General features: G+C 43.0%; 1 long non-coding RNA gene across 1 annotated transcript in view; it reads right to left on the bottom strand.

Annotated features, from left to right (window-relative positions):
* Window positions 1-5,826: 5,826 nt before the first annotated feature.
* Window positions 5,827-18,766, bottom strand: part of LOC139032581 (uncharacterized) — a 246,407-nt gene continuing 233,467 nt past the window's right edge. Inside the window, exon 4 of the long non-coding RNA XR_011485113.1 lies at window positions 5,827-5,916. This is a non-coding gene — a long non-coding RNA (uncharacterized lncRNA). The remainder of the gene's footprint in view (window positions 5,917-18,766) is intronic.

Consider the following 18,766-nt stretch of genomic DNA (forward strand, 5'->3'; position numbering starts at 1 on the left):
AGGGATCGAACGTGCGTCTCCTGTGTCTCCTGCTCTGGCAGGCAGGTTCTTTACCACTGTGCCACCGTTCCCGTCAGCACCTACTGGTCAACACAATGAGTAACCATAGTTTTACTTTGTAGAATCTGTTTTTACATTTTGCACCTTTAAAAAAACATGCTGCCATATGATGTCTGTGAAATAGTGTAGGTGTGGGATTTATAGTCTTGGTTGTGTAAATAAACTCTTCTTTGGAAAATGCCAGATGCTCTTCTAAGAAATGAATAACTTATTTGACCATCAGCTTTGGGATTAATTAAAAAATATATGACAGCATCTTATCCCAAAGACAAAATTATCATTCCCATCTTAAACCTTGTCAGACCTAATGGCTCCTTTCCCATCTTATATATCAGGGATTCAGTCTGTCTTCACACAGGACATTTGGACACTGTTTCTCAAATTTTAATGTGCATACAAATCAATGGGGGACCTTGTTAAAATGCAGATTTGGATTGAGTGAGCCTGACAGGAGGTCTGAGATTGGGCATTTCTAACAAGTTCCCAGGTGATGCCCACGGTGCTGGTCTGTGGACCACAATTTGACTAGGAAGATTTTAGGATGCCTCATGTAATAAAAGCAATAAAAAGATGGTGTTTAGGGAAAAATGCATGGTTTGGGAAATAATTTATTATGTTCAGCTCTAGAATCTTGGAAAACAGAAAGTTTATGATCTATGGGTGCAATCTGAACCCCATAATTGTGAAGACAACCTTTTCCATGTAATTACTTGCTCTTGCCTCCTCTGCATCCATATTTCCATAATGGGACTTTCCCTGCCTCATTTCACAAATTCCTGGAGAGAATGATAATTATAGGGTTGACTTCCTACCAAAAGTCACTGTTCCCAGGGATAGTACCTGCCCCAGGATGAATATACATGCCTCTCTGGATGAATATATAGATTTTCAAAAAAGAAATCACTTTTATCTGCTGAGAATTTTAAGTTGGAGGGATGTGTCTCTGAGACTATTTGTAAAAAGAAAGCCAAGAGGTAAAAGTAAGCAGAACCCACAGTATTTTCATGCCTGGATGACACATAACTGAAGCCCACTCTTCTTAGTATGTAAGGTTATAAATGTCCTAAGATATTTTCAGTTGTGTTTTTTCCCGCTTGCAACTGAAAGCATTTTGATTAATACATTTGCAGAGATTTAGACCAATTGGTCCACTTGGGTTCTTCAGAAAGCAGGATCTGAGGCAAAAGTCTTTCTAGCGCTTCATCAGGAGACTCAACCCGGGGGAGGAGGAGTGAGGATTTAGGAGATTAAGGTCAGGAAGAAAAACAAAGTGAAGGTGTAATACCAAGCTGACCTCTGCTTGGTATCAAGATCATCCGATCATTGAATCCCAGTGGGATCTTTGGCTGAGAGGTTGGAACTCAGTATCTCAGGAGAGTCTGCCTTGTGGGGGAAGAGGCTGGATATATCTGCTCTTCTTCATCTCTCTTGGGCTTCCCTGGGGGCTCAGTTGGTAAAGAATTAGCCTGCAATGAGGGTGACCTGGGTTCGATCCCTGGGTTGGAAAGATCCCCGGAGAAGGGAACGGCCACCCACTCCAGTATTCTGTCCTGAGAATTTCACGGGCAGAGGAGCCTGGCAGGCTACGGTTCATGGGGTTACAAAGAGTCTTCATCTCTTTGGGTAAAGGCTGGCCCCGTGGTGTTTTAACTCACCTATACTCCAGGTAGTGTATGGTGAACTCTCAGTCCCTCGACATTTCAAGCCTCAGCAACAACGGAGCCTCTCGGCAAGGACTGAAAGGGGAGACCCTTTGCACTGTCGTCACGTGAAGTTGGCCGGGCACTGCAATGTCAGTGGTCCCAGAGCAAGTTCCTGGAGACAGGTGAGCACAGAAGGTCTGAGTTGGTGCGTTCTGATGTGTCCTTCTAAATCTGTATGCTCTCCTGTGCATCTTGGTGACTACAAGTCACCTGCCCAAAAAGCTCCCCTGGGCGATACTTCATGCAGTGTAAAAGTGTAGTTTTCCACTGAAGACCTTTGGTTGAAGGGCTTCTGGTAATACTGGGTGTATTAGCTTCCGAGAGCTGCTGTCACAAAGCACCACTAAATAGGAGGCTTACAACAACAGACATTTATTTTCATATTTCCAGAGGCTGGAAGTGCAAACTCAAGGTGTCAGCAGGGCAGCGCCCTACCTCACCTCTTCTAGCTTCTGGCAGTTCCTGACTTGCCTCAGCTTGTAGCTTCTGCCTCCATCCTCATGCGGTCTTCTGTGTCTCTGTCTTCATGATTTTCTAGTTCAAGTTCCTCATTCCATTTCAGCATACTTCTGATCCCTTCCAAGCTCCTTGTGTACGTATTAAAGTAGCAACTCATATCCCAGAACAAGCAGTAGGAGGCATTAATATAAAATGCAAATATATTCTAATGTGTCCTAAGGGTGCTCATTCAGTAATTTCATCTATCCTGGGGGTCCCTGTTCTGCCAGAAGAAATAAAGTACCAACCACTGTTCAGATTCAATAGGTAATTGAAAATCCCAGCTGAAACCATCAGGCCTCCCTCTTACAGAATCCAGGAGCTGGAAGTACCACTGAGGATCAGACCTATTTTCACTAAAATCTGCATCATCAGTTCACTAAAAACAAGGTAAACATCAAAATTACATTGATTATATAAGGCAAATACAGACAGCACAAAATCAACCCTAATCATATCCTGATTAAAAAAGGAACTGTAGTGAAATATAAAAATACAAAAATTAAAAAAGGATAATTCTTAAGATATGTATCAGACTGATAAGGGAGGTTTGAGACTTTCACTGCAGATCTTTTCAGACCAGTGGTGCAATCATATGACTGGCTCCATGTTAGCATCTAGGTGTCATTTTTTAAGTTCCTAATGAATGAGTGAATAAATGAGTGTGTATCTTATTCAGACCCTTTTATTATAAACTTTCCACTCAAGTGTGTCTGAAATTCCCTTAACGGGAATCTTAACTACTCTTTCTTCATTTAGGGAGCAGGCTGAAAATTCATGGGAAAGTTGCCCCAATAGCTTAAATTTACACTCAGATGCAAATAACACATCAAAGTCTTTTCTGAAAGTGTGTGTTAATTGTGTGGTGAACTGGAAACTCATAAGGAATCTAGAGAGAGTACAGAGAGCAGAGGTTACCTTGCTGCTGCTGCTAAGTCACTTCAGTCGTGTCTGACTCTGTGCGACCCCATAGACGGCAGCCCACCAGGCTCCCCCATCCCTGGGATTCTCCAGGCAAGAACACTGGAGTGGGTTGCCATTTCCTTCTCCAAAGCATGAAAGTGAAAAGTGAAAGTAAAGTCGCTCAGTCGTGTCCAACTCTTGGCGACCTCATGGACTGCAGCCTACCAGGCTCCTCTGTCCATGGGATTCTCCAGGCAAGAGTACTGGAGTGGGGTGCCATTGCCTTCTCCCAGAGGTTTCCTTAAGCCTACATATTTACATGGTATAATTTCCATCTAAGGCCCAACTTCAAACCCTCTCATCCTTCAAGAATAGAGCTGTAGCTTAACTCTCTACCATCAAACAGTCTTATATCCTAACAGCCCTGGAGTAAGTGGAAGAAGTAGAATTCTTGAGACTCACTCTGAACCAAAGTTCAGTGATGGAATAAGAAAAAAAATCTAAGAGGATAGTGGTGATGTATCTTCCAATCCCCAAAACATACAAATCCCAATATTACAACAGAGTTTAAACTCCTTTCAAGTGAATTCAGCTGCTTCCACTGCCCACATTCCATGTTGTTTTGATAGTTGCTCCTTCAGCAAAGGGACAGAAGTCAGCATGGTTGCAGAACTCAGGCCAGGGCTGTCAGATATAGTTTTTCAGCTTCATGACTTTTGTCCAAGAGATTGAATATACTCAAACAGTACTGGTTAGAAGAAGTATTTATTGTACCAAGGTCAGTGATGAAAGGAAGAAGGGATGAAAGACTAGAAAAGTAAGAATCAGTGAAATCCCACTTATCTGGAAAGACTTTGAACTTAAATCATTTTAACTGGTATTCTAATTGGCTATCATGTTTTAGAGAATATAAATTCAATTGTCAAATGAGTGCTACTAACTATACCTTATAGAGAAGGAAATTTTAAGTTTATCTTACATACCACATCTTTGATTTCAAGAAAAACTTAAAATTTCCTTCCCTAGGAGGCACAAGTCAGTAGCACTCATGTGTTACTTATAAAGAGAACTTTGAATATTAGAACTTTGAATAAAAAGAAATCAAATAATGCTATTTGCAGCTACATGGATGGACTTAGAGATTATCATACTAAGTGAAGTAAGTCAGACAGAGAAAGACAAATATCATGACATAACTTGTATGTGGAATTTAAAATAAAACACAAATGAACATATCTATGAAACAGAAACAGACTCACAAACAGAGCAGATTTGTTGCTAAGGGAGAGGGAGTGGGGGAGGGACGACGTGGGATTTGGGATTTATTGTTGTTGTTGTCTAGTCACTGAGTCATGTCCAACTCTTGGTGACCCCGTGGACTGTAGCCCGCCCGGATCCTCTGTCCACAGGATTTCTCAGGCAGGAACACTGGAGTGGGTTGCCACTGCCTCCTTCAGGGGATCTTCCCGACCCAGGGATCGAGGGTCTCCTGCTTGGCGGGTGGATTCTTTACCACGGAGCCACCTGGGAAGCCTGGGAATTTGGGATCAGCAGATGCAAACAGTACATTTAGGATGGATAAACAACAAGGTCCTACTGTATGGCACAGGGAACTATATTTGGTATCCTGAAATAAACCATAATGGAAAAGAATCTGAAAGAGAAACTGAATCACTTCGTTGTACATCAGAAACTACCACAACATTGTAAGTCAACTATCCTTGAATAAAAAGTTGTTTTAAAAGAGGTTTTCTTCATATCTGAGTCACAGCACCAAAAAAATAAAATAAAATAAAATAAATAAAAAAAAGAGGTTTTCTTTAAATCAAATGTTTTAATTTGCGCAATGGCAGACCCCAGCTTGTCCCCTCTCACAGGAATCTCTGCGAGTTCCCTGAAATGGGGATGTTATTGCCTTAACGCCTATCCCACTTTGTATTGCTCCGATCACCTCCACTGACTCTCTCAACCTGGCCTTCACTGACCCCCAAAACACTTCTTCTCTCAGCCTCTACTGCCTAGAGTACTTCAAGGTTTCACCAGCATTCAAATTACGCGGGTCCAAGTTTTGGGTGGGACCTCCCTTCTCTTTCTCTCAGTCTTCTTCTTCCTCTTTCTCTCAGGAGAAGACAGCAATGTATGATTATACATGTAAGCTATCAGACTTTCGATCACAAAATTTTGGTGTTGACACCTACCATGAGAAAGCTTTGTTTAAGTGGTAGACTCCTTGCCCCGCCTGCAGACATCCTGATTCATGTGGTCCACTGCCAGAGCTCTCAGAAATCATCCCGATACACATATGTGCGGCTTTGTTCAATACTTCAACGTATTCATTTGCTTTGTTTCTTGTTACCCTCCCCGCCTTTTCTTCTCATCTTTAGTCCATAGCCCCCCCTCTTGTAATCTCAAGGAGGAATGTGGCAGGGAAAGCAGACAAAAACATAAGTTTTCTCACTGCTGATGTTTCCAAAAGCCTTATTTCCTAGACCAGAGGGATTTGAGATGATCATCCTCTTTTTTGGCCACCCTGCCAGGTATCATGTGAGGCCCAAGGGAGAAATAACTGCAGGAAGAATCTAGGTGCACAGACACAGAAAGTTTTGCCAAGAATTTCCAAGTCTGCTGGTGTGTAGAGAACACAGTAGACTCACCAGAACTGGAGGGTCCAAGGGTCCTGGGGTGACAACGTGTCCAGACATCCCTCTGTCCTGTCCCTCTGTCCAAGTGCCTGGGTGCTTCAGCCCACCACCTAGAGGAATGAAAAGAAAAAGCAAAACAAACAGGATTTAATTAAACTTAAAAGCCTTTTCACAGCAAAGAAAATCATAAACAAAACAAAAAGAAAATCCCCAGAATGGGAGAAAACATTTGCATATGAAGCCACTGACAAGAGATTAATCTCTAAAATATACAAACAGCTTATGCAGATCAATATTAAAAAAAAAAAAGAAATGGGCACAAGACTTAAATTGACATTTTTTCCCAAAAAGATATATGGATGGTCAAACAACACATGAAAATGTGCTCAACATCACAAAGTAACAGAAAAATCCAAATCAAAACTACAATAAAGTGTTGCCTACACCAGTCTGAATGGCCATCATCAAAAAATCTGCAAACAATAAATGCTAGAGAGGGTGTGGAAATAGGGAACCCTCCTATACTACTGGCGGGAATGTAAATTGGTACAGCCATGATGGAGAACAGTATGGAGGCTCCTTAAGAACTAAAATAGAGTTCTCATATTACCCAGCAATCTCACTCCTAGGTACACAGCCAGAGAAAGCCATGATTTGAAAGGATGCATATACCCCAGGGTTCACTGCAGCACTATTTACAATAGCCAGGACATGGAAGCAACCTAAATGTCCAATAACCGAGAAAAATGTGGTACATATACAGTGGAATATTAGTCAGCCATAAAAAGTAACAAAATAAGTCATTTGCGACACCATGGAAGAACCTAGAGATTGCCACACAGAGTAAAATCAGAAGAGAAAGACAAATATCATATAATATTGCTTATATGTGAAATCTAGAAAAATGGTACAGATGAACCTACTTGCAAAGCAGAAATACAGACACAGATGTAGAAGACAAATTTATGGTTACTAAGAGGGGGCAGGGCTGGTAGGATGAACTGGGAGGCTGGAATTGACATATACACACTGCTACATATGAAACAGATAACTAATGAAAACCTACTGCATAGCACAGTAAACTTAATGCTCCATGGGGACCTAAATGGAAAGGAAACCTAAAAAAGAGTGGATACCTGTATAGAGTATAACTGATTCACTCTGCTGTACTATAGAAACTAAGTACAGCATTGTAAAGCAACTATACCTCAATAAAAATTAATTTAAAAAAAATTTTTAAGATATGTCTTTCATTAGTCATTCTCCAGGAGTGATAATAACTAACAACAACATCACACTTTTATATTCTAGGCATGGTTCTCAACATTTTAAATAAAATAATTCATTCCTTGCAACAACCCTGTGAGGAAGGGTATTATGAACCCCATTTTATAGCTGAGGGAGAGAGAGAACTTAAATAAGTTCTCACAGAGAACTTAAATAACTTGTCCAAAGCCACACCACAAGCCACCAAGCTGGGAGCTATGGGACCTGTCTTAGTCTGTTGGCTGCTAAAACAAAACACCCTAAACTGGGCAGATGGATTAAACAACAGACATTTACTTCTCACAGTTCTGGAAGTGGGGAAGCCCAAGATCAAGGTTTGGGCTGATTAAGCTCCTGGTGACAGTTCTTTTCCTGGAGTGCAGACCATGGTGGTCTTCTTGCTGAGTCCTCACGTGCAGATTATGCAAGCTCTGGCTTCTCTTCATCTTCTTGGAACACCAGTTCCAGCTGTGGGCTACACCCTCATGGCCTCGTGTGAACCTCATTACCACCCAAAGACCTCAACTCCTAATACCATCACCTTGAGTGTTAGGGTTTCAACATGCTAATTTTGGGGAAAGGACACAAATGTTAAGTCAAAAACTGGAGCCCATGACCTGAGTCAGAAGACTGCTGTTTAAATCAAATCCATGCAATTCTGGGACACCTGAGCTCCTGAACTGAAATGCATGCTTCTTCCACCAGAAAGCACAGGGACACAGCACCCTAGAGCAGCACCTTACAAACTGCCCAGAATAAACTGCAAGCACTGCACACACTGAACCGTCAGTGGCTGTCATCCAAGGGCTGAGGAGCCATCATTTTAGCCATATTTCTCTTAAGGAATTTCCCTGGACCTGGGCTCCCTCCATCCATGCTCAGTTCAGTCGCTCAGTCGTGTCCTACTCTTTGGGATCCCATGAATCACAGCACGCCAGGCCTCCCTGTCCATCACCAACTCCCAGAGTTTACTCAGACTCATGCCCATTGAGTCAGTGATGCCATCCAGCCATCTCATCCTCTGTCGTCCCCTTCTCCTCCTGCCCCCAATCCCCTCCCAGCACCAGGGTCTTTTCCAATGAGTCAACTCTTCGCATAAGGTGGCCAAAGTATTGGAGTTTCAGCTTCAACATCAGTCCTTCCAGTGAACACCCAGGATGGATCTCCTTTAGGATGGACTGGTTGGATCTCCTTGCAGTCAAAGGGACTCTCAAGAGTCTTCTCCAACACCACAGTTCAAAAGCATCAGTTTTTTGGGGCTCAGCTTTCTTCCCAGTCCAACTCTCACATCCATACATGACCACTGGAAAAACCATAGCCTTGACCAGATGGACCTTTGTTGGCAAAGTAATGTCTCTGCTTTCTAATATGCTATCTAGGTTGGTCATAACTTTCCTTCCAAGGAGTGTCTTTTAATTTCATGGCTCCAGTCACCATCTGCAGTGATTTTGGGGCCCCCCAAAACAAAGTCTGACACTGTTTCCACTGTCTCCCCATCTATTTCCCATGAGGTGATGGGACCAGATGCCATGATCTTAGTTTTCTGAAAGTCCCGGGTTAAACGCCACTGAGTAAAAAACACAAGGCATTGTGGATCCTCCAGAGGCTTCACATCTCATTTTAGACAATTGGAGGGCGGGGACAGGAGGCGGGGCCAAGGACAGGAGATGAGGAAGCTAGAAAAGGAAGAGCAATGTGCAGGCGGCCCCAGGACCCTGAAGAGAGAGCCTACGTGGAGGGGAGGCGCGCGGGCACCATTTCATGCTGGGCAGCCGGGCAGTTTGAAGCCAAATAAGGCAGGATGTGCCTCTTTCATCTCAGGTGTTGCTTATTAAAAAAAAAACCTCTTCCCACCTTTTGCATTGCATCTCATCTATCCTCCTGCCAGAGCCCAGAGCTGTCTGACCAGGAAAGCAGATATCAAAGGAGGGCTCAGAGCAGAGGCAAGGAAGCCCGGGGGCAGGCAAGCTCAGTGTGGATGCAGAATCCGGGGCAGGGCGTATCCCACGGGCCCTGGGCGCGGCAGCCGATTTCCTGCCCTGTGAGGTCCACGCAGGACTTATAAGGCAGAGCAGCAAGCGCCTGGCATTTATGAAGCACTGCATGTGGCAAATTATTTACCTTAAACTTACAAATGAGGCAGAGTAGATACATTCAAGGTAACCCCCATAAAGAACTTCCCAGGTGGCTCAGTTGTAAAGAAAACGCCTGCCAATGCAGGAGATACAGGTTACATCCCTGGGTGGGGACGATCCCCTGGAGAAGGAAATGGCAACCCATTCAAGTATTCTTGCCTGAAGAATCCCATCGACAGAGGAGCCTGGCCATGCTACAGTCCATGGGATCACAAAACAGACACAACTGAGCGACTAAACAACCACAGACGCCCATAGTAAGGCATCTCTGTGTTCCTCCAAAACAGGAGCAAAGTATTAATTTGTGGTTACTCTGTGCCTCTCGCCCTTATCGCCGCCCAAATCTGAACCCCTTCCCTAGACCCCTCCCGAGCCCAAGGGAAGTCTGTTGATGACTGCCTCCCCTTGGGCTCCGTAAGAAGGATTTTCCCTTAGTTCATTGACTGTTTCTTTGCTTCAAAATGAACATAAAATATATAATTTGGAGAAAGAATGGTTAACAGAAGAGTGGAGTGGTTACTCAGATTTAATTTGGAAACAACAAAGAACCATAGCAGGGAAAAATTTTGGTAGGTGAAGAAGACGTGAATGGGTGAAGAAGAATGATAATAGGAGCAGTTTGGTCTAGGATTTGGGGATGGATTTTAGTATTTTTGGAGTAAAGCAGCTGTCGCCTACACCTTATGTGAGACATGGCTAAGAGGGAGAGATTAGTTTAAGTATTTGTGGTTTATGAAAGAGACCCTCCTTTAGAGCTTTCAGAAAGATTTCATCATAAATTTAATTTGCTTTTCAATTAATTCCTTCAAATTCAAGCTATCGGGATCCGACTCTGTGCCAAAGCTGCTTCAAAACAAGAGGAGGCGAGCCCAAGTGGGTTACATCTGAATGAGAGAGAAAGACAAGGAGAACCCTAGCGAGGCCCTGAAATTATCCACAGGTTGGGGTCAGTTTTATCCACGCAGCAGCCCAAAGCAGAGCCATACCCCATGGAAGCGCATCATACCAGGACATCCTTATCCGTGTGTGATGGCTGCTGGAAGGTCCGGAGCCTCTCTGGGAGGGCTCCAGGGGGGAGTGGAGGAGGAGAAATCCAGCTGCTTCTCACGGCCGGCTCTTCTCTGCATCACTGCACTGTCGGGATCTTTCCCTGGACGTATAGGGTAGGGTCCTTCCAGCGGGGTCTACATCCCCTCTACTTCCTGAGGGTTAGGAATCTGTCTGGTGCTGAGGCTGTTCGGAGAGCCCTGTTGTTTACAACAACATTCCAGAGAGCTTGGTTTGTTTTAACGGCATCTTTTCCATCCTCAATCTAGAGGTCTGTCATAGCAAGCTCCCATAAATTACTGCCAGCGCTCCCGTTTTACCACCTCCAGCCTTTCAGCTGTGATACAGGGCCCATCAATCTTGTCAGGACCATCTCCCCACACTGGGTGCTCGGCTGCCTCGCCAGACTCCTCCGCCTTTTGCATCATCTCCTCTGCTTCCTCTGACTCGGAGTGGCTCAGCCAGAATGAAAGGGGGCTGCAGTGGGGTTTAATCAAACTCTGGGCGGGGGGACGAGGAGGGAGCTGAAGATGAATGGGATTTGGGACCCAGAGTTAAGGGAGGGGAGGATGGAGAAGAAACAGTCCAGCAACAATTAAGTCTCTGAGGAGCTAAATATTTCAGAACCTAGAATTGGCTAGAGAGAGTTGCCCGGGTGTCTGAGTGTGTGTGTGTGTGTGTGTGTGTGTGTGTGTGTGTGTGTGTGTATGTACTTTCTGCTGATACATAGACCTCAGCAGGTTCCAGCAGCTCAAAGGAGAAAACTTGTTCATTATTGATTTTCCTCCATGTTTGATTAGAATTAGAAGTGGAGGAAGGAGGGAGAGAGAAACTCTAAGCCCTGGGTATATTTTGACATTTGCAATAAATCAAGATCTTAATAGTTTTTTAAAAAGGGAGGGTTTATATCTAATGTTTTTCCTCCTATATCAACTCAGCGTTCATCCTTCATGTTTTTCTCATTACAAGAACTGAGTACCAGACCTAGAAAAATGGGAAATCCCACCAGATGCAAAATGAAATAGATACATACATTAATAAGTAATCTATAATAAAGATAAACAAACACAGCTGCTTTCAGCAGAAGACACTTATGGTTCTGGTGTCCCTTTGGCCTGGCTGCTCTTCCCTGGGTGAGCTGAGCCTGAAGACCTGACATAATCCCGTCTACCTTGCTCTGGTTTTCCAGTCAAAACATGAGCTTTTCTCCTCCCTGACTTTACTGCATCTTTGCAATAAAGAAAGGAGAGGAACAAAGAAGAGGCAAGTCAATGAATCAACTTCCCCTGAACTGTGTGCAGCCTTTGCAAGTTTATATGGTGACCCACTCCAGTATCCTTGCCTGGAGAATCCCACAGACAGAGGAGCTTGGTGGGTTACAGTCCATGGGGTTGCAGGGAACCCAAGTCAACTGAGTGACTAACACTTTCACGTTGCAGGTCTAAATTAGCCATCAGTCAAAGCTGAAGTAGGATGAAGGGAGACAGGATAAATCAGGGGAGGCGGGATGAGGAAAGTTTGGGGAAATGTGTCCCTTTCCTCTGCCACATGTCTTGTGTGAGTTCTGTACACCACTGCCTCGTTTCATCAGACATGATAGGCCATGGCTGAACCTCTCAGGCCCTTTTTCTATTGAACTGGATCCTAAAACTTCCCGAAACTGGAGACTGTAGTACTACCTTCAAGCTCCCTCTTTTTTCCCCACTTCAATCTTGCTTCCCCTTCACACCTCTTACTATTCCTAATTCCCCAGTCCCTCTCCCTCTTCTTTAGGAGCTCACTGCTGCTGCTGAGTCACTTCAGTCGTGTCCGACTCTCAGTGACCCCATGGACTGCAGCCTACAGGGCTCCTCCGCCCATGGGATTTTCCAGGCAAGAGTACTGGAGTGGGGTAGGCGTTCACTAGGTTTGTACAAAAGCCCAGTCTGCAGTGCCCTAGGACTTCCTGACTCCTCTCTAAATTCTACACACCTCACTTCAGAGCTTCCCCCTCCTCTGCAAATCTACAAGCCTCCGCTTTCTCTGCCCCATTGATCACCTTAGCTCTGGGGATGCCTTTCTACTCTTCTCTGGGTATTGTCACTTAGATACCCTGTGATGGAGAACACTCGGCACACTTCTGCTAACAGTGCAATTTTTCTTTAGCTCAAAGTCTCAGATAGATCTCTGATTCTTCTTTTATTTCTTCACTCCCCCCGCCATCATCAAACTCTATGAATATTCTGTGCAAGGTCTAGAATCACCTTCTGCCTTTCTAGTTTCATTGCCATTGCCCTCAACACTCAGCTCCTCTGCCTCTTGCTTAGAGATATAGGCATAGCTATAGATATAGGTATACAGAAACCTATACAGATATAGGTATAGATACAGATATAGATCTTTCATATAGATATAGATATGATTTCCTGGCTATTTATCTAAACTCTGGTCCCTTCTTACTTCTATCCACTCTGATAAGCTGTTATACACATTGACTTTCCTCTACTTCCCTATCCCCTTTCCCAAAATGAGAAACCGTCTTGTTTATAGAAACTCCCAAAGTAATAGTGTAATAGGAAAGACCAAATGTGACTCCATACTGGATCCATTTCTTTAACCTTTGTGTTCTATTGCTTTTGCTTCTAGTTAAGAATGTTGCCTATTAGCCTGAAACATACAGGACAGCCCATTCTCAAGGCTCTGACCTTTAAGGGTATAACACTTTTCAATTCATGTAGAGATAAAAAGTTGGAGAACAGAGAACAACATTTTTCTTGTTGGAGGTTTATAGGCGCATCATGACCTGACCTACGTGGACAACAGCAGAACAAAGGATTCCGACACCAAGAAGTTTGCAGCAGCCAGCCACGCCCCTCCTTCACCTTGCCTTTAAAAATGCTTTGCTGGAACCTTTCAGGGAGTTCAAGGTTTTCTGGGACACGGGCCACCCACGCTCCTCGTAGGGCCCTGTAATAAACCTTTCTTTTCTTCAAACTCAACATTTCAGTGTTACTTGATCTCACTGGCTTCAGGCACACAAACTTGCATTTGGTAACAATAAGAGACAACGCCTGGTCTTTCACAATAGTTGCTTGAAAAACTGAGCATCTGTATCTCTTTTTGGCCCCTTGGAAGCTACAGCATAGGCACGTGACCTGAGTCTGGATAAAAGTATGGCCCTCCCAGGGAATCTGATTCTTGAAGGAGCAACAAAAAGACCCCGGAGGAATTAAAGGTAATTTTCAGCAGACGAAGCAGAGTTGAGCAGTGTGGCAGAAGTGATCAGTAGTGGCACAGCCAATGTGGAGTGAAGATGACCCCACAAAACACCCAGCGCTGCTTCCTGACCAGGATGACCTGGGATGAGGCCTTAGCCGTATTTTCAGTTGCCTAGCCTCTCTGGAATCCTGCCCATTTTCCAGTTTAATCTTTCATGCTTCCTATCTATTCTGTGTGGTACCCAACAACTTTTCAGCAAGTTTCTTTCTTAAGTTATCCAGATGTAATAGCCATGTTTTCTAGTTTTTTTGTTTGATGCTGGAACCTTAAGGACCTGATGACCCTGTAGAGACTGTGCCTCCCAGGGCACATCTGTGAGCACAACTTTCATATGCAAACCAGCCAACCCAGAGCTCATAGGAACAACCACCTTGCACTCTGGGCCCTGTGCCCCTGTCCTAATCACTCCAGGACTAGGTACTAGTCAACTAGAGACAGCGCTAACGTCCCAAAGCCAACTGAAATTATTTAAACTAACCAACCCTAACCCTGCGTACACTGCCTTGTCTGTTCCATCCCATGAAAACCGCAGTCAAGACTCTAGTTCACATTTTCTCTTCACTTTCTTTGCCTCCTGACCCAGCATGGTGCTTCCCTAGGTGGGGTTCCATGTGACATGATGTTTTTAGGAGCCTGTAAGTAAAAATTCTTCCTCCTTCTTAGGAATCATTTTCACATCTATGTGTCCCACCATATCTGATTAAAATAAATCCTATGTAGCTTTAAAAGACCTGATGGGGTTCTGATGTTCAAAACCAAGGACCCCAAATGGTAGAATTTCTGTCTTATCAGAGTTTGGGGGTGATTAGGAATATGCAGCTACTAAAACTAACTTAAGGGGTTTTAGTAAATAATAGCAAAAGACAATCTCATAAATAAAAACGTTGAGGAAATAAAAATAGCCTCATAAGATTCAGACCATAAAAGTTGGGGTCTAAGACTCTCCCTATGATCTATCAGAGTTCTGATGGCCTTTCTTCTCTGTTCTAAAGCACCAAGCTGCTCCTCTATCATTTTCTTTCTGATTATAGGCTTCCTTTGATTAATTGTCAGCATGTGGAGGGCCCCAAACTGATGCAAGTTGATATTTCTGTTCAAACACTCACCATGATGTAACTCAGTGCTCAACGAACTACAGCCCACAGGCCAAATCCTGCCTGGCACCTGTTTACAAAAATGAAGCTTTATTATAATAGCCAATCCCATTCCTATATATTAATATTAATGGTATCTATGGCTGCATGCATGCTATGATGCCAGTTAAGTAGCTGTGACAGAGAACAGATGGCTGACAAAACCAAAATACTCTCTGGTCCTTTACAGGAAAATCTTGCTAACCATTCTACTGACATAACTGATTCAATCTCTCTGCTACCTGACTCCAAACTGCAGATAAAACAATAGACAGACTCAGCTCTGGTAAGATTTTTTACCCCTGCTCCAAACACCTAAGAAAAAGTGGATGCAATATTTTGTCATTTATAGAAATGCCTTTCTGAGTTTGTGGTGAAGGGACAAATCTCTAAGAAAAAGAAGTGGAAGGAAAACGAATGAATTGTTTCTCATTGTTTTCTTAAAGGTATACAAGATAAACCCATCACTTTTATATTTACTATACTCTTCAAGGGCATAGGCTAGTTCCCAATCTCTCATCAAAATAATTATAAAAAATAATGCTATGTAGCTTTTGAAATGATTCCCATTCTGTTGATCTGATCTTATGTGAAAGTGAAGCTCATTTGCCTCCCGTCTGTGATAAATGAAGAACAGACATCGCGTATTTGGGGCTCAATAACTGGAATAAAGAAGAGAGGAGGAGATGGGCTGCTCAGGGTGCTGGAAGCAGGATGGACGCCCCCACCTCTGGAAAGCAGCAACAAGGTCTAGCACTCAGTGCTCAAAGGTACATGGTGACTAGCATCTTGTTTGAGCAAGAGTTAGTATCTAAGAAAATCCGAGAAAAAATCCTGTGCCCGCTATTAAAGGGAAAGACCAAGTATATCTATCTGTCTCCTGAAATGATCCAACTCACTGAACTCACAGGAGTCAGAGCGTATGTGTAAAGCAGGGTCCTAATTCTCACAAGACAGGACCAGCAGTGGCTAAGCAGCCAGGCACACCGAGGTTCAAGGAGAGTCAAATGAGAGACTATAGTCCTAGGAGGAAACCAGGGTGGAAAAAAAAGTGTGGAACAGAGAGTCGAGGGGAATTTTTAATAGGCTGGTATTTGGTCGGTAAGCCTGTGCCCAGTAATCAATCATTCCTGTTATCTGGATACCTGGTTGGATGAAAACAGGGCTAATTCCCTTTCTGCCAGCCAGTTGAGCTGAGCCTTTGTACTTAGGCCCAGCCGGATCAGCTGTGAAATGGAAGGTTGCTGAACCTGCAGATGACAGGAATCAATGGCTCCAGCTGAGATGGGCTGGTGAATGCAAAGTATTATGTTCTTTACTTGTTTTCGACCATTCTACAGCATGAGATTTTCAAAGCATACAGACTAGTCTCCATCTTATCAATATCAGCCATTATGTTCATTCCCACCTAAAAACGATGCTTCTGCTAATTCACTTGCCTCTAATGCCTATTCCTTCATTGTTACCACAGAACAAAGCAAGCACTGACATTCTACTGTGTACAGGCTCTTATCCAAGATGCTAGGTAGCACTGAAGTGTGAGGTTTAATGTAGGAGTTGAGAAATGTCCCAAAGTGACCAAATTTCTTCATAATACGGAATCCTTCTAATGCGGATCATCCTTCTTGAAGGCTTTCAGAAATGCAAATTATCCACTAGTTATTTACATCAGGATTATTTCTTTTGTAAGTAACAGAAATCCAAATCAAGTTGACTTAAGCAAAACAAAATAAAGAAATATAAATATGAAGGTGAATGTGATAATAAAGAAGAAAAGAAATGACTAATTTAACTGAATTTTCCATGGATAAGCTCAGAAATGGGCTGTTTATAGGCATGTTCTCAAGGGCTCAATGGATATTGTATTTTGTTCTCTCTTTTTCTCTCTGTCTCGTTTCCAATTCTTGTCTCTACTTCCTTTTATGTTAATTTCCCTCTTCAGTGGGCTCCTCTTAACTTGGTGGCAAAGATGACAGCAGACAGCTCCAGGTTTACATCTTGCTGACTTTGCAATCCTACTGGGACGCTTCCCAGTAACCCTAACAAAGTGCTCAGAATGACTTGCATTAGCTCAGCTAGGCTCATGTTCGCAACTCTGAATTAATTTTAAGACAACTAAGTTTTGTCCAGGAAGAAATTCTTCAAAAATTCTTCAAAACCTGTAACTTGGGTTTGGGAGTGGAGGTTAGGCATTGGTGATAGCATCTCTTTATTAGAAGGAGCCAACAGGCATCTGATAGATTTGATTTATATTCTTACCAAGAGACTCAGAACTAGAGACCAGAGATCATGACTTGAAGGGCTTTATACAATTCCCAAGACTTCATGATATTCCATATTCGATTACATGTTCCTCCCTGGTAATCAGTGGCATTAAGGCCCTTAAAACAAAGTGAGCTGTGTTCTAGTCTTCTGAGGAAGCATGGAAGGAGACTCAGGTGTGGAGCAAACAGCAACAAGTAGCAAAGTGGGCAGCAAAGGAGAAGGACGTGAGTGCAGATAAGACAGAGTGGCCTTAATAAAGACGTGGTCTTGGATCTCAAGTCATAAGGTCCAACCATTAGCTGGAAATGCCACTGTGGGGTGACCCCCTACTGCTTATTATGAAATGACAAGACTGAACCATGCATGTCCATCAGAGGTGTCCATCCAGAGCTGTGCCCTCTGGGGCTAAGTGAATAACTGGGCATTGGACAAAGGCCTTATTACCATACGACCTCATACCTTGGGATTCGTTGTGTGGGTGTCTACACAAGCCCTGGGTCACCTCTGCTCCTTCCTCTGTCCATATCATTGCCAATGTCATCATGCTACTTTAAAGCAAACATCACCTTGAACAAATGAAATGTGTGGTGTCTTGGCTTTCTCAAATCTGAAGAGCTACAAAATTGTTATAAACAAGTCCTATCCAGGAAGCTGAGAGTGGAAGTCAGGAGCAATATATCAGAATTTAGGCTGAGACTGAGATGAGGGCGGCAGGGAGAGGTGAGCTAACACGGCGCAGAGGCAGACCACAGGTTTTCAGACTTGACCATCTCCCAAGTGGTCCCATTATCTTGTCCTCTTTATCAAAGGGAATTCTGCCTTCAAATGCCAGATCATTTCATCTTTGCTCTTGCTAATTCTTCCAGCCATTCCACCACAAGTTCACATACCTAAATCCTACGCATTTTGCAACAAATATCATGTGATTATCACTCATATGTAGAATCTAAAGAAATGACACAAATGAATGTACTTATAGAATAGAAATAGACCCACAGACAGAGAAAACAAACTTATGGTTACCAAAGGGGAAAGAGGGGGAGCATAAATTAGGAGTATGGGATTAACAGATACGCATTGCTATGTATAAAGTAGATAACCAACAAGGACCTACTGCATAGCACAGGGAACTATATTTAATATCTTGTAATAACTTATAATGGAAAACATTCTGAAAAGAATATATACTAATATTCTGAAAAAAGAATATACATTATATATATATACATATATATATATATGTACAACTGAATCACTGCTGTACACCAGAGACATTGCAAATCAACTATACTTCAATTTTTTAAAAAAATAATTACTGGACTAGTATTTCAGCAAGGAGTAACTTCTTGCCACAACTGAGATTAGAAAGACAATGCTCTTCTTTAAAAAATGAGAGATTAATGAAAATAATAACGATATAATTCATATGTAAAAATACCCTACCCATCTTTCAGATGGAAGCGAGATCCCTTCCAGGTCATGGACGTATGGCATTTGAATTGGGTTTTAAGGTCCCGTGATGTCTAACCTATACTGCTAATATAGATACCCTCCATGAAATGTTTTATTTTGTAGTTTTGTATGCTCAAGTGTGTTATTGTCTTACAAATTAACAGCTCTTGGAGGAAAAAGATCCATGGTTGATTCATGGTTCTTTCCTCTTAGACCCCTCCCTTATTCAAAGTGGGCAGATTTATTGAGTCAGCAATTAATAGAGATTGGTTTTATATTCTTTCTGATCATTATTTTCTTCTTGGAAGCTCCTTCATCAAATTCACAGTTCTGTGTACCTCGTTCCTCTCCTGAGGTGACTGTCTTGCATCCAGCCTCCTGCTCTGAGTCTCCCTGGATTCAGG

This window comes from Odocoileus virginianus, chromosome 32, assembly GCF_023699985.2.
Source record: "Odocoileus virginianus isolate 20LAN1187 ecotype Illinois chromosome 32, Ovbor_1.2, whole genome shotgun sequence".
NCBI lineage: Eukaryota > Metazoa > Chordata > Mammalia > Artiodactyla > Cervidae > Odocoileus > Odocoileus virginianus.